The sequence below is a fragment of the Phoca vitulina genome, unplaced genomic scaffold (assembly GCF_004348235.1).
Source record: "Phoca vitulina isolate PV1807 unplaced genomic scaffold, GSC_HSeal_1.0 scaffold4, whole genome shotgun sequence".
NCBI classification, from domain to species: domain Eukaryota; kingdom Metazoa; phylum Chordata; class Mammalia; order Carnivora; family Phocidae; genus Phoca; species Phoca vitulina.
Window position 1 is genome coordinate 81,907,745 of NW_022589707.1, and position 15,436 is coordinate 81,923,180.

Sequence of the window (15,436 nt, forward strand, 5' to 3'; positions counted from 1 at the left end):
TCTAGTGTGCCCTCTAGTCATTGCCTCTCTTGGTCATCTCTGTGGTCTTCTCTTCCCATGTCCATCCCTTACATATCAGTTTCTCAGGGGATAGTCCTATTTCCACTCACTTTGGGGGACCCAACTCCACAGCTCTTCATATTCAATTGCCATGTATACACTGCAACTTTCAGATCTGCATCTTCTTCTCCTGGATTTTAAACACACATAAGCAGTTCCCTATTACATACCTACACTTGTGTCCAATAAGCACCTCAAATTCAACATGTCCCCCCACACACTTAAACAATCATCCCTCACAAAACCATTCCTCCTAAGAGCTGTAACTCAGGGAACAGCCCTACTATCCGCTTAACTTGTCTAGACAGCCCTGTTCCTCTCACCAAATCTCACTGTTTCTATATCCCCTTAAAATGGATCCTATTACTTTGTTCCAACCCTCAATACCCCAATAATTCTTACCACCATCAACTCTTGCTTAACAAAATAGGTTTCCCTGTATCTAAAGTTGTGCTCCCAACTTTCCAACCCATTTGACATTGCTGTCAGCATGATCTTTCTAAAATGCAAGTTTGATCATGTTACTTACAGGCCTTTATTGGAGTCATCATTGCCCTCTTGTAAAAGTTCAAATCCTCTAACATGGCTTGCATGATCATTTACTATCTGGCTCCATGACCTAACATTTCCCTGTCCTCTTCCCTTGTCTTCCCTACCTCAAACTTCTAGGAAAGGCTGTCTCTTTGCTCTGGTATTTTTTCACTGATCTGAACAAGCACCCATCCCCTTGATCTGGCTAATGCCTAAATATCGTTCATATCTCAGCATATTTACTTCCTCCAGAAAGCATTCCCTGATCATCTCCCTCCAGAGTAGTGCCCCTCTTATGATTTCTTAGTACCTCATACTTGACCCTTAGTACCATACTAACTCTGTACCATCATGGTGTATTTATTTGTCTGACTCCCTTACTAAACTACAAGCTCTGTATTTACATTGTTTCCCTAAGCACCTTACGTACCATCTGACACCTAGGATGTACTAAATAAACATTTGTTAAATAACCAAGTGATCAGACTTTCTCTAAGGTGATTTTGATTTTATTTAAAATAATCCCCTGAACAACAGTCATGTCTCCACAACATAAAAGAATTAGAGCTGTACGTACAAGAGTCAAATCTCCCATATTAATGTAGTACATTCAAAAGATATAAATGATTGGAATTTCAAGAATTCCCCAGTTTTTAAATATGACTCTTACAAGAGTTATTCCACATGGTACCATTAATGAAAATCTGAAAAATATAGAGAACCAATTAGGAGAAGTCTGGGAAAATGGACAGGCCCAGGCTCACACATTAGCTAAAAGACTCCCTGAACATCAGCAACACCAACATGTGTTATACACTGTTGTCTCTGCAAATGAACAAATCACTGAAAATCAAGTTATCTTCCAAGACAAGTGAAAAACAGTCAAAACCTAAAATGTTAACTCATCTAATGTTTTCACAGAGCAATTTCCCCAGGTAACATAAGTCACTGTGAAAACACTTTTACTGGTCTCCTTTCTAAAGCTAGTGAAAACAAATGTATTTTTAACTTAACTGAAATATCTTCATTACATCACATGCTCAAAAAAAAAGACCATAATAGCATGGCACAGTTTTGATTCTACTAGTGTAAGAGTTCATCTATGATTCAAAGGATTTAAATATTTGATACAGCTATTATGATACCAATAAAGTTCTTTTATTCTAGACTCAAATACCCTCAAATCTAAGCATAATGTCATTTAGGAATATTAAACTATTGTATTATGAAACCTTCCAGGTCATTCAGAGCATCTTTCTTCAATTTTGAATAATTTTGAGTTATATTTACATATCTAAAACATCCAATTCAAAACTAATTTTAGAAATTTACTCAAATAGATAAAACACTCATTAATGATGCCATTATATGTCCAACAAAAAGAGGGAGGGAGGGGAAATTCAAGAGTAAAAGACAATTACAAAACTAATCAAACAAGACAAAAGCAAGCAATGTAATTTAAGACACAAAGCCTTGCCAAATTGTAGTATATATGATTGCAAAAGAATAATCAAAGGAGGGGCGCCTGGGTGGCTCAGTTGGTTAAGTGTCCACCTTCGGCTCAGGCCATGATCCCAGGGTCCTGGGATCGAGTCCCGCATTGGGCTCCTTGCTCAGTGGCGAGCCTGCTTCTCCCTCTGCCTGCCGCTCTCCCTGCTTCTGTGCTCTCTGTCAAATAAATAAAATCTTTAAAAAAAGAATAATCAAAGGATAACTGCACCTAACAAAATAAATACTTAACACAGAGCATAAATAACTGCTCCATGATGTAGCCACTTAAGAGAACCTAACATAAATACAGTCCTTGAAAGCTCAAAATGATTTCAAATTTGAATTGAACTCAAAAAAATACATAAAATCTGAAAAGTAAAATCTACAGATGGAAGTCTAGTACTGTGTGTTTTACCTCTGGGAATTGCAGGCTGCACCATGATTCTATTCCTACATTACAAATCTGTTGTGTGGGGAGCGGGGGAGGAATAACTACGTTACAAAAAAAAAAAAAAAAAAGAATAGAACAAATTGTTGTAAGAACATGTAGTTTTTTAATGTGCCTTTATTCTTTCCAAGTAACCTTATTCCTTAAAGTCTATTTTTTATATAAATGGATTCATCTATATTTAAAACACCTAATGCCCTTCATGTTTCTTAGTATGAGAATGATCCAGAAGTCACTGCTACTTGACTTATATTACTGTTTGTTTTCAAAATCCGTAATATCACAACAAAAATGAGAAAGGGATTCTTTTGTATTTTTTCTTTCCCCATCATTAACCAAACACTAATGCAAACCACCATCAAAGAGAAGAAAGAAGAGAGACTGGTAGGGACAGCAGCTGTGTTGAAGCTCAGAAAGGACAAGCGCTGGCAGATTGGTGAGGTGAGGCCTGTGACACAACGTGCCTAGATTTAGTCTGATTCTTGAATTTGAAAAAAAAAAACAAAAACAAAAAACCAACAACTCTGTACTTGATGTTTTGCCTTTTAGAGAACTATATCCCTCCCAACACAGAACATTTTTGCCTGAAATGTTCTAATTCCTGAGTCTTATTATGTTGTCACTGGAGGAAAATGAAGGAAAATATGGCGAAGATCAACTAACTCATAAGTAGGTATCATAAAAATACCTTGTACCTATATATTTTTATTACAGCTTAAAAGGAATTTTCTTCCATTTCCAATTTGAACTCAACTGAAAGTGCTTAAGATAGACTGCTGTGGTGGTGTGGATTTTTTTCTTCCCTTAAAAATCAACATTTTGAGGGGTCATAAATGCAAAATTTAAAATGGCAGAACAGCAAATAAGCACATGTTGATACAGTACAATTGGAAGAATAAAGGAAGATAACCCATATGACAGCAAAATGGGACAAGTTGTAAATGAACTTGGAAGAGGACAAAGCAGGAATCCAGAGTATGCTTAGGCTTCAAGGAAAGGATATGTAATTATCTTCTCTTGACCCAATGAAAGGTAGACAAATAACCGAAGATCTAGATAGGCTTTTATATGGGATACATAGGAAGCAAGAAGTTGACAAAGCTCAAACCTCTATTTTATCAGTAAAGTCAGAAGTAAGATCTTCTGGTATAAATTAGAAGATAAGGTTGCTTGAACAAAGTTGCAGTGGTTTATGTCACAGGTGATCAAACTAAGGCCTACAGACCAACCATTAAAGCTAAGACTGGTTTTTACATTTTTGAAGAGTCAGAAAAGAAAACAAAGAATAATATGCAATACAGACTATGTGGCCCACAAAGCCTAAAATACTTTCTCTCTGGCCCCTTAGAGAAAAAGTTTCCCAATCCCTAGTCAACATAACACCTGTGACAGAAGGGGAAATGACAAAAGACGTAAATTTGCAAAGGCATTAATCTGCATAGCTATGTGATCTTTTCTCTAGCACTGTTACCTTTTTTGGTGGGGGGGGGGGGTGTGGGGGAGGGAGTAACAGAGGCACTTATGAAAGAAAATTGTCCAGGGTAGATATTTTAAATGCAAAGACTCTAAATTACAGGACACAAAATATCACCAGCCTATTATTAGACTGTAACATAAGAACATGAAAAGTAAAACAGAGAGTTTAATCACAATCACTTTAAGACAGCAGTAAAAAGAATGCCCCAAGATGGTTCATAATTAATTACTAAAAGAAATTATAGGATAATTAGTTTTTAAAACAAATTTGGAACTTCTGCTTCCAACCTAATAGAGTAATTAGTACAGGACTTACCCTAGCAACTGGAAAGCTGGACAAACTTTATGCTACTGTTTTCAGATCCTGGACAACAGAATAGCAAGGCTGTGACCCCCAGGAAACAAATGAAGTGAGCTCTAGAATTATCGAGGCTTTCTGCCTAAATACACGTTCCCCTACAACGTAAGGGAAAACCCCAGCCAAGCATAACTAATGGTCTATAGATGAGGTCAAGGAACAAATCTGAGTTAAGGAAGGCTGAGGTAACTGGAAGAGGAAGCAGGTCAAAATAATAGAAAAAGGCAAGCTAAGCAGAGGAAGACAACAAAATCCATTTACAGTGTTCAAATACAATGGCCAGTATCCAATCAAAAATTATTAGAGGGGCGCCTGGCTGGCTTAGTGGGTGGAGCGTGCAACTCTGGATCTCGGGGGGTTTAAGTTCAAGCCCTGTGTTGGATGTAGAGATTACTTTTTTAAAAATCTAAAAAAAAAAAAAAAAAAAAAATAGAACCATCAAGCTGCAAAAAGATGACAGAATTAAGAGACAAAGACCGTAAAATATCTATTTTAACTATGAATACAAAGTTAAAGAAAACATGAACACAATGAAAAAAGAAATGGAAACTATAAAAATTGATCACATAAAATCTCTAGAGCTGAAAAACATAGTATTTGAACTGAAAAATTCACTGGAAGGGCTCAAAGTAGATCAGCCACTACAAAAAAGATCGAAGAACCTGAAATGAGAGCAAACCAAAACCACCCAAACTGAAACTACAAAAAAAATAAATGAACACAGCATCAGTGGTACATGTGACAATACCAGGATTCTAAAATATATGTTATCAGAGTCCCAAAGGAGAGGAAAGATGTGAGAAAGAAAAAGTATTTGAAAAACAAATTTTTTTTCAAATTTGATAAGAAAGCCAAAAACCAAGAACATGTAACAGCAGCCGTAGCAGCCGCCCAGACCCAAGAATCTATGTGAGCCCCAAGCAAAGGAGGAAGGGAAACACAAAGAAAACACACCAAAGCACATCACAGTGAAATTATGGATAGAATGAAATAAAAAGAAAATCTGGAAAGGGGACAGAGGAAAACGATACATTACCTAACAAAGAACAAAGATAAGAATGACCAGATTTCTCATCACAAACTACACATGCCACAAAACAACAAAATAACTTCTAAATGATCAAAGAAAAAAACAGTTCTCTACATCAAGTGAAAATAAGTCAAACCATGAGAGACTATGGACGCTGAGAAACAAACTGAGGGTTCTAGAGGGGAGGGGGGTGGGGGGATGGGTTAGCCTGGTGATGGGTATTAAAGAGAGCACCTACTGAATGGAGGACTGGGTGTTATATGCAAACAATGAATCATGGAACACTACATCAAAAACTAATGATGTAATGTATGGTGATTAACATAACATAATAAAAAAATTTTTTAAAAAATGGAAAATAAGTCAAAAACAACAAAAGGAACACATTTTTACCAACAGCAGAAAGAATTTGTTGCCAGAAAGCCTGTACTACAAAAAAAAGTCAGAGCTCTTCAAATCGAAGGAAAATACCAGAATCTCTGATGTATTTAAAAAAAGAAAAAAATGAAGTGTCAGAAAGTGTAAATACAGTTGATCCTTGAACACAGGTTTGAACTGTGTAGATCCACTTATACAGATTGTTTTTGTATATACAGTACTGTAAATGTACTTTCTCGAGCTTACTTGAAGAATACAGTATACAACACATTAAACATACAAAATATGTGTTAACTGATTGTGCATGTTATCATTAAGGCTTCCAGTCAACGATAGGCTATTAGTAGTTACGTTTTGGGGGAGTTAAAAGTTATACACAGATTTTCAATCGTATGGGAGTCAGCATCCCAACCCCCGTGTTGTTCGCAGGTCAACTATATATGCATAAATATAAAATTTTTTTCTTAAAAATTTACTTAAAAGTTGATTGTTTAAAACAAAAAGTAACAGTTATGAAGTTTATCAAGCAAAAGTAAACATTTCTAAAAAACAGCACAAAAGATGGAAGAGGGACAAAGGAAGCGATATGATAATAAGGATCTAACATTATATATGATGTGATCTATAATTTGTAAATAGACTGTGATAAGTTAAACATGTATATCATAAAACCTAAAATAACCACTAAAATAAGAAAACTAAAAAATACAGGTAATAAGTCAGTAGACTACTTATAACTCCATTTTATTTATTCTATTTTTTCATTATTAAAAATTAGTTACTAAAAATCCAAACAAAATGGAATAGTAAAAATTACTCCATCCAAAAGAAGTTAGAAAAGGAAGGAAAAAATGAGCAAATAACACACGGAGCAAACAAAACAAATGTCAAGTTGGGGGCACCTGGGTGGCTCAGTCATTAAGCGTCTGCCTTCGGCTCAGGTCATGATCCCAGGGTCCTGGGATCGAGCCCCGCATCGGGCTCCCTGCCCCTCGGGAAGCCTGTTCTCCCACTCTCCCTGCTTGTGTTCCCTTTCTCACTGTCTCTCTCTGTCAAATAAATAAATAAAATCTTAAAAAAAAAAAAAAAAAGTCAAATGGAGGGCTTAAATCTAAGGATATGGAAAATTATATTGAACGTAAATGCTCTGTACTCCAATTAAAAGATAGAAATCAGAATAGAAAAAAAAAAGCCAAAACAAATTATTACCATCTGCAAAAAACATACCCTTAAAACAAAGATACAGAAGAGTTAAAAATAAAAGACTGAGAAAATATGTATGATGTAAACCACAAAACAAACTTGTAGTAGCTACACTGATAACAGACAAAGCAGACATCAGAACAAGAATATTAGGGTTAAAGACATACATTTCATGATAATCTTAAATATAAATATGTCCAGTAAAAATAGATGATGTAAAAACTGGAAAAAGTCAAAGGAGAAATAGACCAATCCAGAATTATAGCTGGAAACTTTACAACTCCTCTTTCAATAAAAAGTTACTTTCAGTAAAAAGCTAGTAGAACAAACATAAAATCAGGAAGGCTAGAGAAGATGGGACCAATGTTATCAATCAACTTGACCTATTTAACATGTAAGAAACACTATGCCCAACAATGGGAGAAAACACATTATTTTCAAATACGGAACATTCACCAAAACAGACTGTATTTTGGGCCACTAAACAAACCTAAATATGTTTTTTAAAACTGTAATTTTACCAATTATGTTCTCATAATGGAATTAAATGTGAAATAATAAAAAAATTAGAAAAATTACCAAATATTTGGAAATTGAATTTTTTTTTTTTAAAAAATAACCCAGGTGTCAGCAAAGAAATACAAGGGAAATTAAAAAGCACACTAAAATGAGTGATATACATAATTGAATTTGTGAGACGTAGGTAAAACTGTACCAAGCACACATTAGATAAAAAGAGATTAAAGTCAATTAAAGATACTTTCACCAAAGTAGTAGATGGAAGGAAATACTAAAGGTAAGAGCAGAGGGCGCCTGGGTGGCTCAGTTGGTTAAGCGACTGCCTTCAGCTCAGGTCATGATCCTGGAGTCCCAAGATCGAGTCCCGCATCGGGCTCCCTGCTTGGCAGGGAGTCTGCTTCTCCCTCTGACCCTCCTCCTTCTCATGCTCTCTGTCTCTCATTCTCTCTCTCTCTCTCAAATAAATAAATAAAATCTTAAAAAAAAAAAATAAAAATAAAACAAAATAAAGGTAAGAGCAGAAATCAATAAAATAAAAATAATAAGAAAAACATTGTTCACTAAGAACAGTGAAACCAAATGTTGGTTATTTGAAAAGATCAGTAAAATTAATCCTTTAGGCAAACTGAAAAAAAAGAAGATACAAATAGCCAATATCAATAATGAAAGGGAGATACAGTACCAATCCTACGGATACTAAAATATAATGAGAAACTTAAAAACAAATGGATGCTAATAAATTTGGCAAATTAAATGATATAAACAAGTTATTCAACTTTACTTACCATCAAAACAGACACAAGAAAATAGAAACTCTGAATCCATCATCTATTAAATTATTTGAATTTATAACTACAAGATTTAAATAACATAAAACCTTCTGGGCTCGAGTATTTTCTCTTTTGAATTTGCCAGACATTTAATGAAGGACTGGTTTCGATCTTACACACATTTTTTTAAACTAAAAAAAGAAAAAACATTTTTCAATTCACTTTACAAATCCAACACTGTCCTCATTCTAAAACCAGATAAAAACATTATAATAAAAGAAAATGGCAGATCAATATCTCTCATGAATATACAGACAAAAGACTTTACCAAAATATTTGCAAATAAAATCATGCAATATCATACTGGATATTCTACCATGACCAAGTGGGTCATGCCATTAACTTACTATCACGGTAAATAGCTGCCAGGACAGCTGAGGTTATAGGGCAACCAACCAACTCAAACTCTAAGGAAAAACAGGTGCCTTGAAGAACATATAGGACATGAGCACCCTTAGGAAAACAATACTGGATACCAGTAAAAGTAATTCAGCTAAGGCTGTTAATGAACTGCTAGAGACTGAATGTGTGCTAGCAAGAGATATAGAACCTATGGAGGGCACAAACAAAAAAGGGAAGACGTATGTATACAAAGGTTGTTCAAAAACCTCACCAGGTACACACACACACACACAAAAAGATTAGGCGCAGAGGAAAGGGCTAGGGAAAGCACCCCTCCTGGCATGGGAGTAGTGAGAGCAGCAGCCACTGAGAGCAAGGCATAAAGTCCAGCCTGGATCCTTTCCACCATCTCTAATACAAGGAGGAAAAAAGGCCTGAAACCACTGAAGGAAATGCAACAAATCCTATCACTCTCTGGATACTGTTGAAAACCCATTAAAGCTAGGGCAAGGAAACAGCAAAATAAAACAAAACAAAACCTAAAACTCTGGGGGAGAAAAAAAGAATTAGTCCTATAAGTGGAAGTAGGGAAGGGACGTTGAGAAGTCCCCTTTCCCAAAACCCAGGACACAGTGGTTGCCCAGTTTATTATGATGGATAAGTTGCTATATCCAAAACAGTAATGGATCCGGGTAGAAATGGCAGCAATCTGGGAAGTACAGGCTTGAGTAAGCCAAACTGACTGACAGCCACAATTTGTTTCCATAGTCTGCAGCCCCAAAGAGAGATGTTTTTGATCTGTTGATCTTCCAAGTGGCACACCTGAAGGCTGGGCTACTGGCAACAACGCAAGAAGCCCAAGAGTCCTTAAATACACCTACAATGTTCATCAAGGGGTGTATTGGTCAGAGCTATGAGACCAGAGTCGAGTGATGACATCCACTCTGTTTTCTGTAGCTGGTACTGGTTGAAAAGCTGCAGCAGCAAAATGGATACCATCAGCTTACATCTGGGTTGAACTATAAGTGAACCAGGCCAAGGTATCTAGAGGAACTTCTGTGAATCAAGGGCCCCACTAAGCGAGGGTCTTTGCTTTAAGAAGTGAGAGATGCTATTTCAGGAGTAAGAGATAAGGTTTCTCCCAAAAGGGGTCACTTCCACCCCTTCATGCAACACCAAGATGACACTAAGGCCAGGCTGGCTGCATCACTGAACAAACCATTTTCATTTGATCAGTGCAATTTCTTGGGTCCATTTCTTGTTAATTGTTAAGTCTGAATTAACCTACCCTTAAAATGGCAATATCATGCCAGAGAGTTGCAAGGAGTCTATGGGTCAGGTGTGTAGTTTTAACAAGACCTGAGCAGTAGGCCTTTTCAAAAGAGGTGCACTTGGCAGCTGGGTCAGGCAGGTGGCACTGCTGTACTAAGAAATGGCCTGAGTACCTTAGCAGCCCTGTGTCTTTAACTAAAGCTGTGATTTTTCTTTTCTGTCCTCTAGGGATAATCCACTGTTTGTGCTGGATCACTCAGGGAGGGGACATGCAGCATCCCACGAATGGAAGAATCTCCTGTGAACTCATAAGCATTCACAGTGTAAGCATGTAGAAGTAAAAATGGCAATACCAAATATACACTTGGCAGAGGAAGCCAGAACAACAGTATATTGAACAGGCCCTGAGACTCCACCCACACTCTAGCTTTTCTTGAATTTGACTGTTTCCCCCCTGCATGAACATAGACCAAGGAATTTAACACATACACAAAAGGGACTACAGCCATAGCTGCCAGGAGAAGACATGATTTTCTGACCAGGAGCATGGGGCATACATGGTAGTCGGGTAGTGGGGGAGGCTAGCTAGTCTGCAGAGGAAGACTGAAGTGGTGGGAGGCTTTTCTTCTGCTTGGCTCCTCACCCCAGGGTCCGTGCCACTTCCTCCCGCATGCCTCCCAGCTCCTGCAAGAGCCTGGGCGTCCTTAATTTGCCCTGCGCACACTGATATAGCTCCACCATGCAGCCCTCAGAGCCTTCAGCCTCCCTTGCCATCTCGTGTGCTTTCTCCCCATAGGACCAGGTAGGATGGTGCTTGGGCACCCTATCCTACAGAACTGTAAAAGTTTGAATTCTCCCCATCCCTGAAGTTCCGTACCATACCAGGCTTTACCTTAAGCAGCTGAGATTAAAGGGAGAGAGAGGAATCAGAGGGCACAAAGAGTAGCTCTGCACCAATAAGCAAGACTTACATATATGTTCAAACTGCCTACTTGAATTCAACAAATAAAGTAATAATGTATTCAGTCTACCCATCCTCATTGCTGACACCTTTTATTTTAGTCTGGGAACCCCTGGATTCAGCAGCTACAGCCATACTGCCTTTTGCCTAGGGCCCAGAGGCTTACTGCCTTATTGACATAATAACATTCTTTCTTTCTCTAGCCTAGAGAGTAAGCATCAACCAAAGCATCATTCAGGAAGCTCTGTTCTACCTCTCACTGCTTAGCCTCTAAATATTCATTAATGGGTAAGTCAGTAGGAGATCTACTAGCTTCTCACTTCAACAAGAGCATTTGCTACTGGATCTCATATCCCCTAAACTGGCCCACAAGGGCACTTGTCTTTTTTCTTGCAGGAAGCCATGTTTCTGTCAACATCATGACCTTATTCTAAAACTGTCAAAAATCATGAAGGGTCTAGGATTTTACTCTACTTGCAAGCTGTGAAGCTAGTCTGTTCTTGTCATGGATGCTGGCAGAAGACATACAATGCCTGGGACACTAGGAAAGGACCTTAATACCCATGACACAGCAAGCAGTAAGAGGATCATGTCAGTGACAGTTCACCTTCCCATTCAAGTTCCCTTGGCAGAGGGGCCTAGGTGAATACTCTGTATACAGTGGATTTGCTTTACAGTCAAACAACACTGAGCTTAGAAAATTTACCATTTTTATAACAAGCAGAAGCAAGTCTGCTCTTTACCTGGGGAGTCATTACTGCATACCTCAAAGTTGCTAGCTTTAAACGTAACCCTGAGAACTGGACCAGATAAAGAACAGTCAGGTCTTTGCAATGTTGGTATACCCAGCAATACCCAGCATACCCCAGGACATTCAGGAATGCTCAGGGCTCTTGGCAGGGTGCTTTTCCCAATACACTCCTATCAAATCTAATACCAGAAGTCCTAAGAGGGACAATAACACAAGAAAGAAAAGTCACACGTGGTTCAAGAATAAGTCAACGGTCTCTATTTACAGAAGATATTAATTACCTGTACAGAAAATACCATGGATTTCATTTTATTTATTTATTTATTCATTTGAGACACACACACACACACACACACACACACAGACAGTGCGCGAGAGAGCATGAGCAGGGGGAGAGGCAGAGGGAGAGGGGAGAAGCAGGCTCCCTGCTGAGTCAGGAGGCTGATGTGGGGCTTGATCCCAGGACCCCGGGATCATGACCTGAGCCGAAGGCAGACACTTAACCATTTGAGCCACTCAGGCACCCCATGGATTTCATTTTTAAAAAAAGCCCCAAAATTAATATATGAGTTTAGTAAAGTTGCAGGATACAACGTTAATAAAAAAGAAAATACCCTATTTCTATATACAAAAAGTTAAAAACTGGAATTTTGTTTCAAAAAAATTAGGTACTACTTCAATAGCACTAAGGAAGAGAAATAATTAGGTGCAAATCTAACAAAATATGTGCAGGATCTATAAACTAAATACTATAAAACACTGATAAAATAAATCAAAGATCTAAAAATAATAGACACCATGTCCATAAATTGAAAGACTCAATATTGTTTAAGCAGTCGATTCTCCCCCAAATTGATCCTTAAGTCATCTGCATTATCAATCAAAATCGCAGAGCTTTTTGTAGATAGTATATCCCTAAATGAGGACTAGAAGTAGCAGTAACTAAAGATATATTGCTGTATTTTAATAGCACAAAGTCACCAGTGAGCAGAGCCTTTAACTATTATCAGTAAACTGTGCAAATGCATCCATTTTCCCAAACAGGTGCCCTAAGTAGTACCTAACAGACCACCAGTTCATCCATGACCATTCCACATCTCCCACTAGATCACAGGACTCATTAACAGCACAGACAAGGGGATTTGCCATAGCTTTATTAAATATATTATCTAGTTCATTGACTGACTTGGTTTCAGGACACAGAAATGAATGTGATTCTGCATAATAAACTACAAAGGAGAATTATACAAAGAAAATGAAGTAACAGAAAAGCAAGAAGAGAAGCCAATGAGGAAAAAAAGCACAAACATGACTGTATAATTCTTTGATATAAATATAAGAGAAAAACATTAACAAAAAACATCCATAATATTTAAGAATGTAAAGAGGAATATAAGTCAGTGAAAACAGAAACCCAAAAAATTGAGAGCAGGGTGTTAATAACTTAGACAAGGCCCCCAAAACAACATGCCAACATTAGGACAACAAACAGAAACTAAAAAGTAGTAATAGTCACAGGGTCCAAAATCTAGGTTCGGATGAGAAAATGGAAAGGAAAGCCATGTATTTATTTTTATAATATATGTGATGCTGGCAAATGACTTAAAAATACATAGTATAAAAAATAAAAATGAAAAATTTTAAATGTCCAACTTAGGTGAAGTAGGAAGGCTGGGGAGGAACATTTTGTGGAGTTTTTCTGTTAAAAGTATACAATTCTTATGCATGTACTTTATCTAATTATAATCAGTTTTCAATTATTCTCATACCAATAATGAATCACCAACATTGCTGACTCTACTACCTTGGCTACTCCCCACTTGATGAAGGTTTCAGCAGATGGTCCATTTCTATTTTTCTGGTAAAACATTTGTTATGAAAGAAATTTAAAGTTGAGAAGCCAAATGAAATTTCTGAATTGCCTTTAAACCAAAATAATCCTTTCTTCATTGGGCTTTAGTATCAGAGATAGCTGAGCGTTAGCTATGTCAAGTATTCATTGAAAAAGCACCCTTGAAGCAATACAATTTAAAAAGGGGATTTTTCAGCAATTAGAAACTGCTTTTGCATATATATTTTGCAAACTGTTTCAAAGCACTTTTCAGTAGTGGCTAATTACAATATTTCACAAAGTTGAATTTTTTTTTTTACTTACAAACTCAGAATCATCAAAAAAGTAGCATCAGAATCAGACACAAGCTGGATTAAGAATGACCTGATATCAACAGTGCAATGTAAATGTGAACAACAAATTACTCTCTCACATTCACGGCTGTTCAAACTTACGGGAACAAACGTATACAATTAAAAATCAGACTCCCATATCAAAAATGTTAGGCATTGAAATTCCTATGCAATCAAAATACTTAAAACAACAAAAACAAAAAAACAGAACTCGGTGAAAGGATTTTAATGGAGATATTTGGGGTCTTAGATTCATATCTATTGCTTAGTTATCATTTGCAAGCTAAAACTGTTTTTCTAGGTTATTAATTAGCTAATTAATAATTAAACTATAAAATTATTTTATAACATAAAATCTGGTCTTAAGTCACCAGTTGTTCAAAATTAGTATCCTATATAAATACAAAATATATTAAATGCACAAGTGTAAAAATTTGTTACTATGGAAATAAGAATCTTTGTAAATTCTGACATGTAATTTGACACTAAATTTTTCGTGAAAACAATATAATCTAATTCTGAATCCAGTGGTTTAGATATTTTCACCTCTGTTAAAAATAAAACAAAGGAAGTTAGGATTATCCAGCTAAGAAACCACTAAACCAATTCATGGTTTTTAAAAGGAAAACTATACTAAATGTTGTGTGCAATAAAAAACATTGCTGTTTGTGATATCTTGTGTATCCTTAATCACAAGTCACTTATTTGCACAGGGAATAATGAGCAATGTCCAAATCTGAGCTTTTTTGCTGCCATTATTTCTTAGAGAGAATTTGTTTTTTCAGAATAGTCTGAGTATAACTTGGAAACACTGTATTACAGAGAGCTAAAGAAAACACAGAAATAAACTTCAACAAAAAGAATCAAAGCTATATTGTGTCCCAAAGAATGCTTGATTTGCCAAAAGTCATATAACTAATAAGCAGTGACTGAACCCAGATCATCCAATTTTAAGTCCCAAGTACCTTCAGAATTTTCCAGAGAGGGGGCCAACTATGGGGTGATGGGGGGAGGGGGAAGGAGCTTACACAGTTCCAACACTGGCTCTGCTACTAACTTACCTAGACTTTTTCAAGTCATTAAACTTCTTTGTGCCTTGGTTGCTTGCCTCTACTCCATAGGGATATTTTGATGATAAACATAAGCATACTTGAACTCTTTGGCAGAAAAGCACTCTGTGTATTTCACTACGTTAATGATTTCTTGTCCCCACCACAAGTTTCAATTGAAGCTAATATCTTTTCTCCAATTTTAGTTTGAAGCTCTGGTTTTAGTCTGAACCTTAAAATAACATTGTGTGTGCGTGTGCTTGCACACTATCTTTCAACATGGTTGGCATTCTAACAACATCCTTTTCTGCAACCTTCAAAATGCATGAAAAGTAGCACAACAACATTTTAATTTTTAGCATTACCAAAGCTGTGCATAAAATTTTAGGAATTCACAACAAAATTTTCCACCACACCACTCTCAACTTCTATACAAATGCAATTCAAAACTCATATACTACTCAGCCAGCCCCCTGTGAAGCTAAAACACTACCAGAAGATTACAAAAATATATACTGCTTTTTAAAATTATGAAAGAACAATTCCAGTTACA

The 15,436-nt window shown here is 36.7% G+C and overlaps 1 protein-coding gene across 1 annotated transcript in view; it reads right to left on the reverse strand.

Moving 5' to 3' along the window:
* COG5 (component of oligomeric golgi complex 5) overlaps positions 1–15,436 on the reverse strand; it is a 303,390-nt gene that overhangs the window by 198,153 nt on the left and 89,801 nt on the right. The gene's annotated exons all lie outside the window — the stretch shown is intronic.